Source organism: Mustela putorius, unplaced genomic scaffold (genome assembly GCF_011764305.1).
Source record: "Mustela putorius furo isolate JIRA1106 unplaced genomic scaffold, ASM1176430v1.1 tig00000238_pilon_pilon_pilon, whole genome shotgun sequence".
NCBI classification, from domain to species: domain Eukaryota; kingdom Metazoa; phylum Chordata; class Mammalia; order Carnivora; family Mustelidae; genus Mustela; species Mustela putorius.
The window spans coordinates 349,123-372,993 of NW_025421324.1; positions in this window are offsets into that span (position 1 = coordinate 349,123).

Sequence of the window (23,871 nt, forward strand, 5' to 3'; positions counted from 1 at the left end):
AAATAACCCAACTTCCTCCCTCTCTACATCTTCATATTATTAAGATTCTTAATTTTGAGAAGATATAACCTTAAGATATAACCTTATAGCAGTGTGAGAGCCATACCTGCCATTAGAAAAAGTGAAAATTTGATTGTTCTGCTCGTAATAGTGTGAGGGTGATGAAGACCTACAGTTTTCACATCCCTTTTCTATTTTATTTTTCCATCTTCAATATAATATTCCAGGTACACATTCCCCTGCTACCAGACACAGTTTAATGTTGCCAGGTTCTCTTATCACTTAACCTCTTTCCCTGGCATTATGTTAGGTAACATTGACAAAGAAACTGTCCTTCCTCTCAGGAGGTAAAAGTAAAACCACTCAGGGGACAATAAATAATAGTAAGAACATATGCAAGAGTCTTACACAAACTATGAAGAGAGTGTAGGGTTGGCTGAGTCACTCTGATGTGGGACTTTGGCTGGTGAAAAGGAATTGTAAATGAAGTGAATTTACATGAAGGATGAAGGATTCTAAAGTTCTCATCCCCCTGAATTGTGAAAAAAAGTTGAAAGATGGATGTAGGTTGGCCAAAGGTAAGGGTCAGGTCTTTCTGGGGTCCTTCAAATCATGCAGTCCATTGTAGCTAAATCTGTGTAGGCATTGCGCCAAGACCTCTGTTTAAGTGTTATTTTCTGGGTATAGAAACACTTTTTCATTGGAAGTTTAAGTGCTTTCCTCTTTTTCACTCTTTGGATTCACTATATATCATAAATTTCATATTAGTTTGGGAAGTTTAATTGTACTCAAATATTCTAGGGCTTTATCCCATTGAATTATTTGGCATCCAGTAAGATATGTTATAATATCACATCACCAACAAGGGAATTTATATCTCCCAATCTTGTCCACTCATACTGTATCACACTGATCTTACTACTTCTACAGTAGGTTGGGTTGGAGCAATTTCTAGGACTCTCTGGATCTCATGAATAATTGTATGATAATGTGTGTGCCTCATCAGTCTTATAAAAACAAACAAACAAATCTCACCCATGATACAATGAATTGTTTTGACTACAGAATTTGATGGAGAAAAAATAGTATTGGAGTGGGGATAGGATGGCAAGAAAGGGGGTTTTATTAAAACCATGAACCTAGATCTGAATGATATTTTATACCATTGGGAACACTTTTTTTTTCCCTTGGAGAGGTCCAAATAGTACTTTTGTTTCCAGTCATTATTTTCTATTCTCCAACTGCTGTTTCAGTCCTGCTCAGCTGGCTCCTGTTAGATTCTCCCCATGATAGAGATCCTGCTAGTGTCTGGGGCTTACCCTCAGAGGAGGGAGGACTGGTATTTCCTTCCAGGGTTCCTCTCTTCACTCCTGATCCTCTGCTTCCCCACGCAAGTGTTTGTGCAGCTGGTGTCCCATCTGATATGTAGAAGAGATTTAGATGACCTTCCAATTCTTGTTCTCTTGCTAATAGAGACGTTGGCAATTTTGGATGAATTTTAAACACATTATTTCATTTGTGACATGTAACATTCTGTCATAGGTAGGGTTAAGTCAACCCTTTATTTTTTTTTAATTTGAATAAATTGATTTATTTCTGATAAGTAATAATAAAATTTTAAGTCCTTAATGTTTATAAGAAAATGGACAGTTGATAAATTGTCCAAATACCTGAGTCATGCATATTCCTGATTAGTTGACATTTTAGAATTATAATTTTATCACCTTATCATTTCAAATTTAAAATACCTAGATCTAATTTTATTTGAAGCTTCCTTACCTTGCGATAGGAAGTGAAACCATCACTCAGTTTAATTATCATATTGCATTAAAAAATGTTTTAGTAGACAAAATTTGTGTGAATTTTGTGAATTCATTAATCTAACTCAATGTTCTGTATTTTTTCAATCTACCAATGCCCTTACTGGAATGAAACAATGATTATCTCTATGACTAAACATGCTGATACTGACAATGTTAAAAATCTCTTCTGATCTTTGTTTTTCCACAAATGAAATTTTTCCATAAAATGGAACATTCCAATGAGATTAAATTATTGAATGATTTTGTATTACTTATGACAGGGTGTTACATTTTCTGAGCACAAGAGCCTGATGTAGGCTTCCCATGTGTTTTAATGAACTAAATCCAATACAACTATAGACTCAAACATCTGAGTAGATGATATACTCCTAGAGTAAGCTGACATGCTCATATGGTCATGTGTTATTCTTTGTCTTTAGGGTTAAATTCCTAAATTTTATAGTCCATTTTTTGATATGTGAAAAATCTTCAAAATCAATCATCTATTTATTTGCCTATCTATAAACTAACTTCCTTTGTAAACAGAAATACTGGCTTTATTTTATTTTATTTTTTTTACTAGTATACATTTCTTTATTTTATCAACAAAAGCTAGCATTACTTGAACTATTACAACAAAACCAAATTATAAATTCCATGTGGGAAGCAATTATTATATTTTCATCTTTCCTTGACACAGAGCAGTCTCTTTTAGAATCCATATAGATATCTAATAAAGTATTCCTGATATTTACAGTAAAAATAGTACTGCTTGATTTTGTGAAGAGTCTATTCCTGTCAGTATGCTTTGATTCCCATATATTTCTCTACTAAATTCTCCCTCTCGGTTTTATCATCCACTTCCCATGTCAATCTTTTTTTTTTTTTTTTTTTGGGGGGGGAAGAAAAAAAATGTCAAAAAAAAAAAAAAAAAAAAAAAAAAAAAAAAAAAAAAAGTCAATCCTTTAAACAATTTATCTTTTGAAATGGGCAAATTGAGGGGCACCCAGGTGGCTCAGTCATTAAACATCTGACTTTGGCTCAGGTCATAATCCCAGGGTCCTTGGATCAAGCCCCACATCAGGCTCCCTGCTTAGCAGGATGCCTGCTTCTCCCTCTCTCTCCCACTCCCCCTACTTGTGTTCCCTCTCTTGCTGTGTCCCTCTCTGTCAAATAAATAAATAAAATCTTAAAAAATAAAAATTTAAAAAATGGGCAAATTGAGATTCAGTGATACTATGTGTATTTCCACAGTTTAATTAATAGGGTTCAGATGTGGAAGAAACAAAAAATAGTACCAAATCACTGAATATATGAATATGCCTTTGTCCTATGTCACCACAGTAATGTGGAAATGCATGTCCTATCTAGAATTTTGTTTTATATGCTTTAGGTTTCTCTCTCTCATAATCCCTCATGTACCTACAATTCCTGGACAGTTTTACAGAAATATGGAAACTCCCTTTTTCTTGTACTTATAATTCTGACCCCTATTTCCAATGTTTAGAGTATAATTTTCTTCCTGTTTCCTTTCTGTTTGTGTCCCTTATTGATCATGATGAGGATAATGATTATTATTATTGTAGGAAGTACCTAACTCCAAAAACTCAGAGGGAACTTGAGAGAGCTCTCTTAAATATTATTTAGAACGTTATTGAGTACAACCAGTAATGGGTACCTCACTGATCTTCTGGGCATAATTTTCTGTTTTTATGGCATAGCTTTTAGAAATTCTTTACATGGAGCTTAAGCTGAGGAACTACTTTCTGACTTCCAGTGACCCAATTGTCAGCTCTGTCTTCAACCTCTAATGTTATTTAGATTAAATTTAATTCTTCCCTCATAACCCAAGAATTTGTGTGCAGATTCTTTCCCCTAAAGCCTGGAAATTTTAATATGTACATATGAAAACTTCAGATCATCTAGGGATGCCTGAGTGTCTCCTAAGCAACTGACTTTTCAGCTCAGGTTGTGATCTCATGGTCCTGGGATTGAGCCCAACCTCTGGCTCACCTCTCAGCCAGAATCCACTTCTCCTCCCTCTGTGGCTCCTCCACTTGTGCTCACTCTCTCTCAAATAAATAAATAAAATCTTTAAAAAGGAAAAGAAAAGAAAGAAACAAAGGAGGAAGGAAGGAAGGAGAAAGAAAACTCCAAATCATCTCAACTAAGCTCCACAAGATGTACTTTCCAGGATCCCCACCCCCATTAATCTCCTACAGACAAATACCTGCTTCTCTGCATCTCTGGCACCACCCAGCAAAAGATCAGAAAAGGAAAAAGAAGGGCAAAAGGGAAGGTCCCAGAACATAGATTTTTACATTTGCTTCCTGACCTGAGACAGGATGCAGTCTCTACTACCCCATTTTCAGAATACTTCAGCCATACTGACTCAGGAATGGTCAGAGCACAGATCTGGATGGAAGAGGAAGGTCTCCTCTATGTTCTAGCTACTCTTAGCATAACTGCCCCTCAGGCACTCTTTACTCCGACTCACCCACAGAGGATGTGTGCAGGGGGGCTGGCCCCACCAGTATTGGAGTTCTGGTTTGTTCCTGAAACATCTGGTGTAGTTATAACTCTAGAGCCTCAGAGACTTTGCCCCCTGGGAAATCTCCATTCCTACTTCCCTGTGCCTCAAAGCCCTTCTTGTGACAGACAAGCAAGCAGGTAGGAGGAAAAAAAATTATTTTCTTTCTCTCTAAAAGCTAGGACCACTTGTAATCCAGCCCTTCACTGACTGTGTGTTCTTTTTTTTTTTTTTTAAGATTTTTGCTTTTTTATTTGACAGAGAGAATGCCATAGAGTACAAGCAAGGTAGGGGAATGGGGAGTTGGGAAATGGCAGAGGGAGAGGGAGAAGCAGGCTCCCCACTGAGCAGGGAACCCAACATGGGACTCCATCCCAGGACCCTGGGATTATGATTTCAGCAGAAGTTCAGCAGGTCAGCAGAAACTGAAATGACTAAGTTACCTAGGTGCTTCTGACTGTGTGTTCTGTAGTCACTTAATCTCCTGGGTGTAGGGGTGTTACATCACACACCTTTGCACATGTATAGTGGTGACTTTAGTGGGTCCAACAATCTCACTCTCAAGTTTTCATGCCTCCAGCACACAATTGTTAGATAAGTACCTCCCAAATGATGCTATCAAATGGATTGATGTTAAGTTATCATCATTTTTATGATGGCATAATAATGATAATAATGCTAGAAGAACTTTAAAAAAATTATCCTGAGAAAATGCAATTTGTTTTTCAAAGAGATCATATAGTGATTTTTGCTATAATGAAAAATTTTTCAAATGGGATGTATATACAACTGTAAACTACAAAACACAATTTGTTTAATTTTCATTTTCATTTTGAGCTTCATGTGAATTAGTCACATCTCTCAAATTATAGGAGCAAGCATCATCCATTTCTTTTTATTTTCTTTATTTTTCATTATTTTAAAAAACTGATTATAGTCGACACAAAATGTTACATTAGTTTCAGGTATGCAACATGGTGATTCAATAGTGCATATAGTTATGCTATGCTCACAAGTGTAGCTACCACCTATCACCATATAATGCTATTACAGTACCATTAACTGATCCCAATGCTGTGCCATCACCACCAGTTTCTTTTGCTCTATTTTTATATTTCTGTCTTCTCCGCATCTCAACATCATTCCTATTTTTTTTCTTTAAAAAAGTAAAAACTCTAGTAGCTTGGGGGTGGAGTCTTTTGGGTTTTCCATATAAAGAATCATGTTATCTGTGAAGAGAGAGAGTTTGACTTCTTCATTGCCAATTTGGATACCTTTTATTTCTCTTTGTTGTCTGATTGCTGTTGCTATGATTTCTAATACTATGTTGAACAAGAATGGTGAGAGTGGGCATCCTTGTCATGTTCCTGATCTCAACGGGAAGGCTGTGAGCTTTTTCCAATTGAGGATGATATTTGCTGTGGGTCTTTCATAGATTTTATGAAGTTGAGGAATGTTCCCTCTATCCCTATACTTTGAAGTGTTTAAATCAGGAACGGATGTTGGATTTTGTCAAATGCTTTTTCTGCATCAATGCATCAATTGAGAGGACCACGTGGTTCTTCTCTCTTCTCTTATTGATTTGTTCTATCACATTGATTGATTTGCGAATGTTGAACCATCCTTGTAGCTGAGGGATGAACCCACCTGGTCATGGTGGGTAATCTTTTTAATGTACTGTTGGATCCTATACTATATACTATTCATTATATCCATTCTTGTTGAGAATCTTAGCATCCATATTCATCAGTGATATTGGTCTCTAATTCTCCCTTTTGATAGAGTCTTTGCCTGGTTTGGGGATCAGGGTACTACTGGCTTCATAAAAAGAGTCTGGAAGTTTTCCTTCTGCTTCAATTTTTTGGAACAGCTTCAGGAGACTAGGTGTTATTTTTTCTTTGAAAGATTGATAGAATTCCCCCAGGGAATCCATCAAATCCTGGGCTCTTGTTTTTTGGGGAGGTTTTTTATCACTGTTTCAATCTTGTTACTAGATATCAGTCTATTCAGGTTGTAAATTTCTTCCTGGTTCAATTTTGGAAGTTTACAGTTTTCCAGGAATGCACTATGGAGTTTTATGCCTCCATCAGAAAGTATGAATACCCAACTTTTGTATCAACATGGATGGGACTGGAAGAGATTATGCTGAGTGAAATAAGTCTAGCAGAGAGAGTCAATTATCATATGGTTTCACTTGATTTGTGAGCATAAGAAATAACATGGAGAACATGGGAGATGGAGAAGAGAAGGGAGTTGAGGGAAATTGGAGGGGAAGATGAACCATGAGAGACTATGGATTCTGAAAAACAATCTGAGGGTTTTGAAGGGGCGAGGGGTGGGAGGTTGGGGAAGCCTGGTAGTGGGTATTGTGGAGGGCACGTATTGCATGGAGCACTGGGTGTGGTGCAAAAACAATGAATTCTGTTACACTGAAAAGAAATTAAACTTAAAAAAAAAAAAAAGTAAAAACTCCATTCATCTTAAAATATGTCTTTCTAATAGATCATAAGTTAGCTTATGTGGCTACCTGTTCATCCATGGGAGAAGGACTTGGATATTGAATTTTATAAATGATATTGGATTATAAATCAGATGCTATTCTTTGTTTTCTCTTAACACTAAATCTTAACCACCATTCATGTTGCTCTGCAAGAGTCATTCTTTTTGGTTGCTGTTCAATTCCCATGATATGCATCTTTTTTTAATGTAAGTAGTCAACACCGAAATGACCTAAAATTAATTGTTAAGAAAAATATTGTTATGCTACATCCTTGCATACTTATCTTACAGTCCTAAAATATAAGTGTGTATAGGACTGGGTTTCTTTTTTTCACTTATGGGATATAAAATTATTCAATTTCACTAGAAATTGCCAAATTTATCACCAAACTATGAACAAAATATTTTGTTAGTATAACCAAATCTCACTTGAAATTATTATTTTTCACATTCGTTATACCATTTGATTTTTTTTAAAGCTTAATGGATACTGTCATTTACAAATATCTTCTCCCATTCCATGGGTTGCCTTTGTTTTCTTCACTGTTTCCTTTGCTGTGCAGAAGCTTTTGATTTTGATGAAGTCCCAAAAGTTCATCTTTGCCTTTGTTTCCTTTGCCTTTGGAGACATATCTTGAAAGAAGTTGCTGTGGCTGATATCGAAGAGATTACTGCCTATGTTCTCCTCTAGGATTCTGATGGATTCCTGTCTCACGTTGAGGTCTTTTATCCATTTTGAGTTTATCTTTGTGTACGGTGTAAGAGAATGGTCGAGTTTCATTCTTCTACATATAGCTGCCCAGTTTTCCCAGCACCATTTATTGAAGAGACTGTCTTTTTTCCACTGTTTATTTTTTCCTGTTTTGTCAAAGATTATTTGACCATAGAGTTGAGGGTCCATATCTGGACTCTCTACTCTGTTCCACTGGTCTATGTGTCTGTTTTGATGCCAGTACAATGCTGTCTTGGTGATCACAGCTTTGTAGTAAAGCTTGAAATCAGGTAACGTGATGCCCCCCGCGGAATGGGAGAAGATATTTGCAAAGGACAGTACAGACAAAAGGTTGATATCCAGGATCTATAAAGAACTCCTCAAACTCAACAAACACAAAACAGATAATCATATCAAAAAATGGGCAGAAGATATGGACAGACGCTTCTCCAATAAAGACATATAAATGGCTATCAGACACATGAAAAAATGTTCATCATCACTAGCCATCAGGGAGATTCAAATTAAAACTACATTGAGATATCACCTTACACCAGTTATAATGGCCAAAATTAGCAAGACAGGAAACAACATGTGTTGGAGGGGATGTGGAGAAAGGGGAACCCTCTTACACTGTTGGTGGGAATGCAAGTTGGTGCAGCCTCTTTGGTGAACAGTGTGGAGATTCCTCAAGAAATTAAAAATAGAACTTCCCTATGACCCTGCCATTGCACCCCTGGGTGTTTACCCCAAATATACAGATGTCGTGAAAAGAAGGGCCATCTCTACCCCAATGTTTATAGCAGCAATGGCCACGGTCACCAAACTGTGGAAAGAACCAAGATGCCCTTCAACGGATGAATGGATAAGGAAGATGTGGTCCATATACACTATGGAGTATTATGCCTCCATCAGAAAGGACGAATACCCAACTTTTGTAGCAACATGGACGGGACTGGAAGAAATTATGCTGAGTGAAATAAGTCAAGCAGAGAGAGTCAGTTATCATATGGTTTCACTTATTTGTGGAGCATAACAAAAAGCATGGCGGACATGGGGAGTTAGAGAGAAGGGGGTTGGGGTAAATTGAAAGGGGACGTGAATCATGAAAGACTATGGACTCTGAAAAACAATCTGAGGGTTTTGAAGTGGCAGGGGGGTGGGAGGTCGGGGTACCAGGTTGTGGGTATTATAGAGGGCATGGATTGCATGGAGCACTGGGTGTGGTGAAAAAATAATGATACTGTTATGCTGAAAATAAATAAATGAAAAGAAAAAGCTTCATGCATATAAAATAGTATCTCATTATTTTAATTTGATTTTCTCCTGATAACTGAGCAGTGTTCATATACTGTTTATCCATTTGTGATTCTCATATTGTGAATTATATCTTGACACCCTTTGCCTTTTTCTATTAATTTTTGTTTTTCTTGCATATTTACAAAACCTCTGTGTATATCTTAAATCTTAGAGCCCCCTTTTTTGGTTAGATACTACTAGTATCTTCTCTAGTCATATATCTGTGAATTTTAATATATACTTTTTATTATTCAGCAGAAATTCTTTAACTTGTTCAAGTCAAACTTTCTGTTTCACTGTGAATAGATTTTCTCTGGGGATGCTGTTTAGGGAACATTCCACAAGATTGCAAAGGTGCTTTTCTCACTTGTTTTAAATTTTCTGAAACTTAGTGTGTTGTGCTTCATGCTAGTTCCTTTCTTTCTTCTTTTCTTTCTTTCTTCTTTTCTTTCTTCCTTTCTTTCTTTCATTTCAACTCTTTATTTAAATTCCAGTTAGGTAACAAATAGTGTTTCAGTAGTTTATTTAGTAAGTCATCATTTACATACTACACACAGTGGTCATCACAAGAGCCCTCTTTAATGCCCATCACCATTCCCCCAACCCACATCCTCTCCAGCAACCCTCAATTTATTCTCTATAGCTAAGATGCTGGTTTTATGGTTTTCTCTCTCTCTCTCTCTCTTTTTTTTTTCATTTTTTGCCCCATGTTCATCTGTTTCATTTCCTAAAATACACATGAGTGAAATCATATGGTATGTCTTACTCTGACTGACATTTCCTTTAGCATAATACAGTCTCTTTCCATCCATGTCATTGCAAAAAGGCAAGATTTCATTATTTTCATGGCTGAGTAATATTCCATTGTAGATCTATACCATTTCTTCTTTATCCATTCATCATTTGATGGACATGTGATCTCTTTCCATAGTTTGGCCACTGTTGCTAATGCTGTTATAAATATTGGGGTGCATGTACCCTTCAAATCAGTATTTTTGTTTCCTTTGAGTAAATACTGAGCAGTGCAATTTCTGAGTCATGGGGTAGTTCTATTTTTAACTCTTTGAGGAACCTCCATACTCTTTTACAGAGTAGCTGCATCAATTTGCATTCCTGTCAACAGCACAATAGGGTTCTCATTTTTGTCCACATCACTGCCAACATCTGTTGTTCATGTTATTGGTTTTAAGATATTGCACATATTTTGAAAATTCATTCATTTATATTATATTTTAACACTCTTTTAAATGTTTTCAAAGTCCATTTTCCAATTGTTTGTTTCTAATATATAGAAATAAATGTGATTTTTTATATGTTAACCTTGTATCCTGATACCTCTCTGTATTTATTTTTTTAGTATGTATACTTATTTTAATTAATTTTGTAGGATTTTCCAAATACATTATTGTTTTCTTTAAACAAAGACAATTTTACTTCATTCTTCCCAAACTAAATATTTCACCTTGATTTATTGTGCTGCTTAGGAAATCCAGCACAATGGTAATTAGAAACTAATGATGTACTATATGTTGGCTAATTGTATTTAAATTTTTTTTAAATGCTATGGAATAACGTTTCTGGAGAAAAAAAAGTAAATGTGGCCATTCTTTCTTTTTTTCCCATCTTAAAGAAAACATCATTAAATATTATGTTAGCTGTCCTTTATTAATTTGAAAACATTTCTTTCTATTCCTTGTTTATTGAGTACTATAATTTATTATTACCATTAGGTATTCAGTTTTACTAAATATTTTCCTTATTATTATTGAGACAATCATATTTTCCCTCTATTTTGTTGACTTAACTAACTATATTAATTTGCTTTTTAATGGGAAATGAACTTGCAAGAGAAAAATTGGTCATGACCTATTATCCATTTTATATATTGGAGGATTCAATTTTCCAAAAATTCGTTAAATTTTTTTGTGTCCTTATTCCTGAGGGACATTAGTCACTGGTTTCCCTTTTGTGATGTTGTCACCAGGTTATCAGTATCAGGATAAATCTGACTTCATAAAATGAGTTGAAATTTGTTTGTAGTTCATCTATTTGCTAATTTTCTCAAAGATTTTGGGCAGGATTAAAATTATTTCTCTTTTAATTATAGTTATAATATTCATAATTCAAGTCATCTGCAATTGGATGCATATTTGTTTGTTATTTTTGATTTTTATATATATATATATTTAGTTATAAGTTCATATTCCTTAATTGACATATAGTTATTAATAATTTTCATGTCTTCTTGAGTCAAGTTTAATAATTTATATCTTCTAGGGAATGTGTCCATTTAACACCTAAGTTTTCAAATTTATTTACAGAATAAATTCTATATTTTTCATAATAATTCCTATCATTTTAGTGGCTAGAACCTGAAATGGCATCTCCTCTTTCATTACTGATACTGATACTTAAATTTTTTTTGGCTGCCTACTGTGGAGAGATATGTATTGATATAATGACCTTGTTTCCAAAGAGCACTTTTAGGTTTACTTTTCCCTTTTTTCTGTTCACTTTCTATTTCATCAATTTCTGCTCTTATTTTTATTTCTTTCCCTCAACTTCCATTGAGTGTGTTTTCCTAGTTTTAAAAGGTAATGCATATTTAATAGATTTGAGAACCCTTCTTCTCCTAGTACAAATAATTAGTGTTGTATTTTTCTTCTAAGTACTGATAAACCTATATTAAAATATGGCTAGCTACTACTCTAGACAAAAGCAATCTTCCTGGTTCTGCATCTTAGTGACCAACTCACAAGATATAACCTCCACTTCAAGCAAAACCATGGAATAGAGACTTTACTTTCATAAGGCATGGAACTTTTCTTCTTGAACCTCTAATTTGTACAAAGAACCATGATAGACTATGGATTGTGAGAAAGAAACTGAGGGTTTTGGGGGGGTGGGGGTTGGAGGAATTACTGGGCCTGCTGGTGGGTATTTAGGAGAGCATGTACTGCATGTAACACTGGGTGTGGTGCATGAACAATGAATCTTGGAACACTGAAAAAATAAAAAATTAGAAAGAAATCACTGTCTTGTACTTCCGTCACACCATAAGCATATCTTACCATGGTTAGCCACACTGTTAATGATACTATCTCGTCTGATACTTCTGTGCCCTACTTTATTCAATGAATAAAGGCAGAGATGAATCATAGTTGATCTTTTCTCCCAAAGCTTTATGTAGTGACTGACACTGGGACAAAAAGGTTATTATTTCTTTTTAAAGATTTTATTTATTTATTTATTTATTTATTTATTTGACAGAGAAAGAGAGAGAGACTGAGAGAGGGAACACAAGCAGGGGGAGTGGAAGAGGAAGAAGCAGGCTTCCTGCTAAGCAGGGATCCCCTTGTGGGGCTCCATCCCAGGCTCCTGGGATCATGACCTGAGCCAACAACAGATGTTCAACTACTGAGCTACCCAGGTGCCCCTAAAAAGATTATTATGTTGTTTTTCAGCTTTTTTTAAAATTTTGATGCCCTAATACTTTCCATAAAGCTTTTTACATAGTTCTCCACAAACTTAAATGATTTGTTGAGATAACACTTTTTTTTTAGCTACTTGGTAACATCTTCAAAGATAAGATCAAGTATCATGCTATTCTCCAGCAACACTCACTCTATTGAGATCTCCAAGCTCTTACAGAGCTGTTTTGTCAGGTTCCAAGCTGGCAGTACTAAATACTTTCCACACCCTATTCTTCCTGGCTATGGGGCCAGTGTTATCTTCCTGACCACTGTCTTGATTCCACATAAGCAATCAGATCCTTAATAGTTATTCATCTACTAGCTCATTGGCAAGAGAGAAAGTCAAGGTCCTTCCTGTCTTTTGAGAAAACCTATACCATTATAGAGTTGATGCTAAGTAGAGAATATGGGGTTACAAGAGATAGTAATTCTGAATCTGAAAAAGGACAGATGGTGCATCCTCCCTCACAAACAAAAGTAGTGGAACAAAGATGAGGCGAAAGGGATTTAGTGACTTAAATTTATAATACTGCAAGGAAAAAATATTTCTTAGTAACTGGAGGAGTGTCTTTGACTGCTGGAACCTACCAGGGGTCTCCTATTTCACAAGATTTTGGAGTATTTGAACAAACATGGAATTCATGGGGGCATAGTTGGATCAGAGGAGCCCACATATAAAATTGTTTTATTCTCCCTGATGAGGACTCAAATTGATTAAGTCAATTTCAATGAATAAGGGAATATGCCTCAAAACTATGTACTACTTAAAGCTATATTGACCTCTGCACTTCTAAAACATAACATACCTTAGTACAGAGCCACCTTATGTGCAGGTGACACTTTATGAGATACTCTTTTACCCTGCTTTGATGCCAACTTCTCTTTTCATTCAATTTGTAGATTTACTCAGGATGCTTTTACATAATCTTTACAACTATAGTTGACTCCACTTTCATCTTCTATAGCACCCTGAAAATCTCCTTGTTTAAGACTGACCACATGTGTATTTAATAGTTCAATGCCTACCAGCTTCTTTACACAATTACACCCTTTACTAATGGTGAAAAATAATATTTATAAAGAACTACATATCAGGCACCACACTTAGTCTTGTATATGTTACATTACTTAACATACTCAATAAACTTGAGATAGTTGCTAGAATTATAACTGTTTTCCAAGGGAGCAGGGAGGAGTCAAGATGGCAGAGAAGTAGCAGGTTGAGACCACATCAGGTAGCAGGAGATCAGCTAGATAGCTTATCAAACCATTGCGAACACCAACAAATCCAATGGGAGATCGAAGAGAGAAGAACAGCAATTCTAGAAACAGAAAATCAACCACTTTCTGAAATATAGAACCAGCAGAGAAGTGAATCCAAAGCGACGGGAAGATAGACTGCGGGGTTAGGGGCTGGCTCCCAGCAAGCAGTGGAGCAACAGAGCACTACATCAGGATTTTTTTTTTTTTTTTACATCAGGACTTTTTAAAACTCTGCTCCACTGAGGGACATCGCTCCAGAGACTAAACTGAGGTGAAGCCCACGTGGGGTCAGCATGGACCCACGTCCCACAGGATCACAGAAGGACCGGGGGTGTCTGAGTGTCACAGAACTCACAGGTATTAGATGGGGGAAGCTGGCAACAGAGACAGAGCTGAGGAGTGAGCTCTCAGCTTGGGGTTACCTTGAGCTGGTCACAGGCTGGGTGAGCTCGGAGCACAGCTGGAGGCCAGGGAGACAGGAGTGATTGGGCGCTTTTCTCTGAGGGTGCACTGAGGAGTGGGGCCCCAAGCTCTTGGCTCCTCTGGGCCAGAGACTGGGAGGCTGCCATTTTCATTCCCATCCTCCAGAACTCTACAGAAAGCATACAGGGGGACAAAAGCTTCCGAAAGCTAACCCGATCAGATTACTTAGCCCAGCCCCTGATAAGGGCAGTGCAATTCCACCTCGGGCAAAGACAATTGAGAATCACTACAACAGGACCCTCCCCCAGAAGATCAACAAGAAATCCAGCAAAGATCAAGTTGACCTACCAAGAAGAGCAGAAGAAGAGCAGCAGAATCCCAGAGGAGGAGAAAGCAAAGCACGGAACTCATGGCTTTCTCCCAATGATTCCTTAGTCTTGTGGTTAACTTAATTTTTTGTTAATTTTATTTTTTTTCTTCTGCTAATTTTCTTTAACTTTTACCCTTTTCTTTTTTAACTAGGTTTACCCTTTTTTAAAACTAGGTTATCTAATACATATTTTTTTTCTTTTTTATATTTTTCCATTATTTGTTTTCCTTTTTTAACTTTTATTTTCCTGAACTTCTTTTTATGCCCTTGCTCACCCCCCACGATTTGGGATCTCTTCTGATTTGGTTAAAGCGCATTTTCCTGGGATCTTGACCATTCTTTTAGTATTTTATTTGCTGCTTCATATACACTTATCTGGACAAAATGACAAGGTGGAAAAACTCACCACTTAAAAAAAAAAAAAAAAAGAAAGAAAAACAAGAGGCAGTACCAAAGGCTAGGGACCTAATGATGATTCTCAAGGTTCTAGCAGGGCTCAAAAAAGGCATGGAAGATATTAGAGAAACTCTCTTGTGAGATACAAAAGCCCTTTTTGGAGAAATAAAAGAACTAAAATCTAACCAAGTTGAAATAAAAACAGCTATTAATGAGGTACAATCAAAAATGGAGGCTCTCATTGATTCTTCTAATGAAACAAGATGGGATTGGGAGGGAGACAAACCATAAGTGACTCTTAATCTCACAAAACAAACTGAGGGTTGCTGGGGGGAGGGGGTTTGGGAGAAAGGGGGTGGGATTATGGACATTGGGTAGGGTATGTGCTTTGGTGAGTGCTGTGAAGTGTGTAAACCTGGTGATTCACAGACCTGTACCCCTGGGGATAAAAATATATGTTTATAAAAAATAAAAAAATTTAAAAAAAATGGAGGCTCTCACTGCTAGGATAAATGAGGCAGAAGAAAGAATTAGCAATATAGAATACCAAATGACAGAGAATAAAGGAGATGAGCAAAAGAGGGACAAACAGCTACTGGACCATGAGGGGAAGAATTCGAGAGATAAGTGACACCATAAGACAAAACAACATTAGAATAATTGGGATTCCAGAAGAAGAAGAAAGAGAGAAGGAAGCAGAAGGACATCACAGATATATTCAGAACATTCCATCCCAAAGCAACAAAATACACATTCTTCTCTAGTGCACATGGAACATCCACATCCTGGGTCACAAATCAGGCCTTAACCAGAACCAAAAGATTGGGATCATTCCCTGAATATTTTCAGAACACAATGTTTTGAAGCTAGAACTCAAAGACAGTAGGAAATTTGGAAAGAATTCAAACACATGGAGGCTAAAAAGCATCCTACTAAAGAATGAATGGGTCAACCAGGCGATTAAAGAAGAATTTAAAAACTCATGAAAATAAACACTTCAAAATCTTTGGGACACAGCAAAGGTGGTCCTGAGAGGAAAGTATATAGCGATAGAAAACTTTCTAAAGAGACAAGAAGGGTCTCAAGTACACAACCTAACCTTACACCTAAATAACCTGGAGAAAGAACAGCAAAGAAAACCGAAACCCAGCAGGAGAAGAGATATAATAAAGATCAGAGCAGAAATCAATGAACTAGAAACCAAAAAAAGATTGTTAAAATGTCTATACTGCCTAAAGCAATCAATACTTTTAATGCCATTCCGATCAAAATTCCACCAGTATTCTTCAAAGATCTGGAGAAAAAAATCCTAAAATTCGTATGGAATCAGAATAGACCCAGAATAGCTAAGGAAATGTTGAAAAACAAAAATAAAACTGGTGGCATCACATTACCTGATTTCAAGCTTTACTACAAAACTGTGATCACCAAGACAGCATGGTACTGGCATAAAAACAGACACATAGACCAGTGGAACAGAGAATAGAGCTCAGATATGGACCTTCAACTCTATGGTCAAATAATCTTCGACAAAACAGGAAAAAAAAACAGTGGAAAAAAGACAGTCTCTTCAATAAATGGTGCTGGGAAAACTGGGCAGCTATATGTAGAAGAATGAAACTCAACCATTCTCTTACACCATACAAAAAGATAAACTCAAAATGGATCAAAGACCTCAATGTGAGACAGGAATCCATCAGAATCCGAGAGGAGAACATAGGCAGTAATATCTTCGATATCAGCCAAAGCAACTTCTTTCAAGATACGTCTCCAAAGGCAAAGAAAACAAAAGTGAAAATGAACTTTTGGGACTTCATCAAGGTCAAAATCTTCTGCACAGCAAAGGAAACAGTCAACAAAACAAAGAGGCAACCCACTGAATGACAGAAGATATTTGCAAATGACAGTACAGACAAAAGGTTGATATCCAGGATCTATAAAGAACTCCTCAAATTCAACACACACAAAACAGACAATCATATCAAAAAATGGGCAGAAGATATGAACAGACACTTCTTCAATGAAGACATATAAATGGATATCAGACACAATAAAAAAATGTTCATCATCACAAGCCATCAGGGAGACTCAAATTAAAACGACATTGGTATTATAGACTGCACAGATTCCATGGAGCACTTGGTGTGGTGAAAAAATAATAAATACTGTTATGCTGAAAATAAAAAAATAAAGAAAAAAAAACACATTGAGATACCACCTTACACCAGTTAGAATGGCAAAAATTAGCAAGACAGGAAACACCATGTGTTGGAGAGGATGTGGAGAAAGTGGAACCCTCTTAAAAAAAAAAAAAGTGGAACCCTCTTACACTGTTGGTGAGAATGCAAGTTGGTGCAGCCACTTTGAAAAGCAGTGTGGAGATTCCTCAAGAAATTAAAAAGAGAGCTTCCCTATGACCTTGCAATTGCACTCCTGGGTATACACCCCAAAGATACAGATGTCGTAAAAAGAAGGGTCATCTGTACCCCAATGTTTATAGCAGCAATGGCCACGGTCGCCAAACTGTGGAAAGAACCAAGATGCCCTTCAACGGATGAATGGATAAAGAGGATGTGGTCCATATACACTATGGAGTATTATGCCTCCATCAGAAATGATGAATACCCAACTTCTGTGGCAACACGGATGGAACAGGAAGAGATGATTCTGAGTGAAATAAGTCAAGTAGAGAGAGTCAATTATCATATGGTTTCACTTATTTGTGGAGCATAACAAATAGCACGGAGGACATGGGGAGATAGAGAGGAGAAGGGAGTTGAGGGAAATTGGAAGGGGAGATGAATCATGAGAGACTATGGACTCTGAAAAACAATCTGAGTGTTTTGAAGGGGTTGCGGTTGTGAGGTTAGGGGAATCAGGTGGTGGGTATTGGAGAGGGCACGGATTGCATGGAGCACTGGGTGTGGTGCAAAAACAATGAATACTGTTACACTGAAAAGAAATTAAAAATAATAAATAATATAAGAAAAAAAAGAAATTAAAAAATAGAACAAATCAACGAAACTAGGACATGGTTCTTTGAAATAATTAATAAGATTGAAAAACCCCTGGCCAGACTTATCATAAAGAAAAGAGAAAGGACCCAAAGTAATAAAATCATGAATGAGAGAGGAGATATCAAAATCAACACCAAAGAAATACAAACAATTATAAGAACATACTATGAGCAACTCTACACTAACAAATTTGACAATCTGGAAGAAATGGATGCACTCCTAGAGACATATAAACTACCAAAACTTAACCAGGAAGAAATAGAAAATCTGAACAGACCCATAACCAGTAAGAAGATTGAAACCGTCATCAAAAATCTCCAAACAAACAAACAAACAAAAACCCAGGGTCAGATGGCTTCCCAGGGGAATTCTGCCAAACATTTAAAGAAGAATTCATACCTATTCTCCTGAAACTGTTCCAAAAAATAGAAATGGAAGGAAAACTTCCAAACTCATTTTATGAGGCCAGCATCACCTTGATCCCAAAACCAGACAAGGGTCCCCTCAAAAAAGAGAACTACAGACCAATATCCTTGATGAACACAGATGCGAAAATTCTCACCAAAATACTAGCCAATAGGATTCAACAGTACATTAAAAGGATTATTCACCACGATCAAGTGGGATTTATTCCAGGGATGCAAGGTTGGTTCATCTGCAAATCAGTCAATGTGATATGACACATTAATAAAAGAAAGAACAAGAACCATATGATACTCTCAATAGATGCTGAAAAAGCATTTGACAAAGTACAGCATCCTTCCTGATCAAAACTCTTCAAAGTGCAGGGAAAGAGGGCACATACGTCAATATTATCAAAGCCATCTATGAAAAACCCATGACAAATATCATTCTCAATGGAGAAAATCTGAAAGCTTTTCCGCTAAGGTCGGGAACATGACAGTGATGTCCATTATCACCACTGCTATTCAACATAGTACTAGAAGTCCTAGCCTCAGCAATCAGACAACAAAAAGAAATTAAATGCATCCAGATTGGCAAAGAAGAAGTCAAACTATCACTCTTCGCAGATGATATGATACTATATGTGGAAAACTCAAAAGACTCCACTCTAAAACTGCTAGAACTTATACAGGAATTTAGAAATGTGTCAAGATTATAATCAATGCACAGAAATCAGTTGCATTTCTCTACACCAACAACAAGACAGAAGAAAGAGAAATTAAGGAGTCAATCCCATTTACAATTGCACCCAAAACTATAAAATACCTAGGAATAAACCTAACCAAAGAGGCCAAGAATCTATACGCATTAAACTACAAAGTACTCATGAAAGAAATTGAGGAAGACACTAAGAAATGGAAAAATGTTCCATGCTCCTGGATTGGAAGAACAAATATTGTGAAAATGTCTATGCTACCTAAAGCAATCTACACATTTAATACAATCCCTATCAAAATCCCACCATTTTTTTCCAAGAAATGGAACGAATAATCCTAAAATTTATATGGAACCAGAAAAGACCTCGAATAGCCAAAGGAATATTGAAAAAGAAAGCCAAAGTTGATGGCATCACAATTTTGACTTCCAGCTCTATTACAAAGCTGTCATCATCAAGACAGCATGGTACTGGCACTAAAACAGACACATAGATCAATGGAACAGAATAGAGAACCCAGAAATACGCCCTCAACTCTATGGTCAACTAATCTTCGACAAAGCAGGAAAGAATGTCCAATGGAAAAAAGACAGCCTCTTCAATAAATGGTGCTGGGAAAATTGGACAGCCACATGCTGAAAAATGAAATTGGACCATTTCCTTACACCATACACAAAAATAGACTCAAAATGGATGAAAGACCTCAATGTGAGAAAGGAATCCATCAAAATCCTTGAGGAGAACACAGGCAGAAACCTCTTGGACCTCAGCTGCATCAACGTCTTCCAAGGACCATCACCAAAGGCAAGGGAAGCAAGGGCAAAAATGAACTACTGGGATTTCATCAGGATCAAAAGCTTTTTCACAGCAAAGGAAACAGTTTAAAAAACCAAAAGACAACTGAGAGAATGGGAGAAGATATTTGCAAACGACATATCAGATAAAGGGCTAGTGTCCAAAATCTATAAAGAACTTAGCAAACTCAACACCCAAAGAACAAATAATTCAATCAAGAAATGGGCAGAAGACATGAACAGACATTTCTGCCAAGACATCCAGATGGCCAACAGACACATGAAAAAGTGCTCCACATCACTCAGCATCAGGGAAATACAAATCAAAACCACAATGTGATATCACCTCACACCAGTCTGAATGGCTAAAATTAACAAGTCAGGAAATGAGAGATGCTGGCGAGAAAAGGGAACCCTCCTACAGTGTTGGTGGGAATGCAGGCTGGTGCAACCACTCTGGAAAACAGCAAAAAGTTAAAAATAGAGCTACCCTATGACCCAGCAATTGTACTACTGGGTATTTACCCTAAGGATACAAACATAGTGATCCGAAGGGGCACATGCACCCGAATGTTTATAGCAGCAATGTCTACAATAGCCAAACTATGTAAAGAACCTAGATGTCCATCAACAGATGAATGGATAAAGAAGATGTGGTATATATACACAATGGAATAGTTTGCAGCCATTAAAAGAAATAAAATCTTGCCATTTGTGATAACATGGATGGAACTAGAGGATATCATGCTTATTGAAATAAGTCAATCGGAGAAAGGCAACTATCATATATCCCCCTGATATGAGGAAGTGGAGATTCAACATGGGGAGTTGGGTGGTAGGAAAGGTATAAATAAAACAAGATGGGATCGGGAAGGAGGCAAAACATAAGTGACTTAATATCACAAAACAAACTGAGGGTTGCTGTGGGTAGGGAGATTGGGAGAGGGGGGTGGGGTTATGGACATTGGGGAGGGTATGTGCTATGGTGAGTGCTGTGAAGTGTGTAAACCTGGCAATTCACAGACCTGCCCCCTGGGGATAAAAATACATTATATGTTTATAAATTTTTTTAAAAAATAAGTGTTTTCCAAGGGAGGAAATGGATGAATAAAAAGATAAAACAACAGATAAGTTCCTCACATATGGCAAGTAATGACACAAAAGTTCCAGCCCTGTTATTTCACCTGAGCATCAGTATATTAACTACCACTCTACACTCATTCATAAAAGCACAAGACCATGTCTTTACTCTTTGTCAAACATTCAGGACATAGGAGATGCTAATCAGATATCTATTACATGAAGTATCCATCACACCTCTTTCATTACTATTTCAATCAGGATTCTTAGTTTCAAGCAGTGAAAAATAAATCTAGATGTTCTGAGCAGGAAAAAATACTAAAATGATGAACAATGGCTCAAAGAATCACTGGTAAGACTAAAAAATTTTTAAAAAGCAGAAGTCAAAAACCTCTGTAAAATTAGTTCAGAGAACTAGTTCTATGTGGCACCATTACTGCAACAACTGCTAAACTCTGGATAACATGGTTTGCATTAAGCTCTCTTTTGTGTTTATTTCAGATAGTTTTGAAACATTCATCATATCACTGTACATAATGAAATAGAGACCACTGTGAACAATAATAATGATTTAACTTCTTAGCGGTTTCCAAAAGAAGTAGAATGGTGTTTTCCAGGGACAGGGGGGAGAGGGTAATGGGGAGTTATTGTTTAATGGGGAACAGTTTTAGTTTTGCAAGATAAAGAGAATCCTGGAGATGGATACTGTTGATGGTTGGATGGCAATATGAATGCACTTAATACCAATGAACTGTATATTAAAATTATTTTGATAATAAATTTTGTATCCTGTGTATTCTACCACAATAAAAAATTAGAAAAAAGAAACATAATTTTAGTAGTTAATATAAATATCTCAGTAATAATTTTAATAGTTTTTAAAAGTTTACCATTTTCAAAACTTCTATTAAAGTCAACTTAAAAAGATTATTAAAGCCATCTTCACTACTCTCTTCATTCTATGTTTTAATAAAATTTATACTGCATAATATCTTAATTACTAAAAAGCATTTTCTTTAAAAAAATCTACTTATTTATTTTAGAGAGAGAGAGAGTGCTCAGGAGACAGAGTTGAGGTAGGGACAGAGGGTGAGTGAGAAGAGAGAGAGAATCTCAAGCAGATTCCCTGCTGAGTGCAGAGACTGACATGGGGCTTGATCGTGACCTGAGCCAAAATCAAGGGTTGGATGTTTAACCAACTGAGCCACCCAGGTGCCCTAAAAAGTGTTTTTCTAAAAACCAATAAACCCAATATATATATATTTTTTAAACCCAATATATTTTTATTAAGAACTCTTTTTTCACATTGGGAGGAATTCACTGGGAAGCCTTAGCAGGCAGTAAACATAAACAACAAAGAATTTTTCCACAAATTTATGTGCACGCTGATAGCAATTAGGCAAAAATTCTGACAGTTATTCATACTCATAACATTGTCCTTCATAAGTTTTTGCACATAGCTCAAAAAATGTTTATAAATTTATATTAATTGTAGCAAAATATTTGAATGTCTTGATCCCATTAGCTGTTTTTGAGGATCTGTTTATGAAGTGCAATTGAATCCATGCCAATGTTATCTCTTTGACTCTCCCAAGATTCTAGAAGTATGATATTGTAATTCCCATTTCATAGCTGATGAATTTGACATTCAGAAAGAATAGATATCTTGCATAATATTACACAAGGAAAAAAAAAAAAGAAAAAAAAATACATATTACATAAGAAAATGAGCAACAGAAGCCGGATTTAAACTCAGGCTGTCTGACTCCAAAGCTTATCTTCCAATAAAGTTTTCCTTTGCAACTGGCAAATCACATGTTTTTTTTTTTCTTTTTATCTCTTGCATATTCTTTTGTAAGATGGACTATATTCTCAACCTCTCATTTTTGTTCTGGGTAATTTCTCCATTCCCTGCTAAGAGTACATTAAACTCTAACCCAGCCACCTTCTTACATATTCTATTTTAAACTTACGGCTACAACAGTAGGCTGCTTATAGATCCCAGCATAATTCAGATCCTTGACCCAGGCCTTCACTTTTACTGCTGATAGTTCTGGAAGTTTGGTTTTTTTTGTTTTGTTTTTTTTTTTTGTTTTATTCCCTGCATATTCTCAGATTACAATGCTTTGAAACTGGAGTTCGATCACAAGGAAAAGTTCAGAAGGAACTCAAACACCTGGAAGCTAAAGACCACCTTGCTTAAGAATGCTTGGATCAACCAGGAGATAAAAGAAGAACTGAAACAATTCATGGAAACCAATGAGAATGAAGACACTTTGGTCCAAAACCTATGGGATACAGCAAAGGTGGTCCTAAGGGGGAAATACATAGCCATCCAAACCTCCCTCAAAAAAATTGAAAAATCCAGAACACACCAGCTGTCTCTACACCTTAAAGAACTGGAGAATCAACAATAAATCAAACCAACTCCTCACATAAGAAGGGAAATCATCAAGGTTAGAGCTGAGATCAATGAGGTAGAAACCAGAGATACAGTAGAACGTATCAATGAAACTAGAAGCTGGTTTTTTGAAAGAATCAATAAGATTGATAAACCATTGGCCACACTAATCCAAAAGAAAAGCGAGAAAGCCCAATTTCATAAAATTATGAATGAAAAGGGAGAGATCACAACGAACACCAAGGAAGTAGAAACAATCATCAGAAGTTATTATCAACAGTTATATGCCAATAAGCTTAGCAACCTAGATGAAATGGATGTTTTGTTTGTTTGTTGTTTGTTTGTTTGTTTTCCACCAGCCTCTCTGGCTTCTACTCATTTTCTTCTTCTTTTTTTAATTTAGTTATTTATTTGACAGACAAAGATTACAAGTAGACAGAGAGGCAGGCAGAGAGAGAGGAAGGGAAGCAGGCTCCCAGCTGAGCAGAGAGCCCGATGCAGGGTTCAATCCCAGGACCCTGGGATCATGACCTGAGCTGAAGGCAGAGGCTTTAACCCACTGAGCCACCCAGGCACCTCACTTCTACTCATTTTCAAATACTCAACTGTGGTCTACCAACCACCAGAAAGCCTTCCCTGGGGCAAAATTTCCACCACACCAATACTGACTCAGGGGCACACAATCTGTCTAG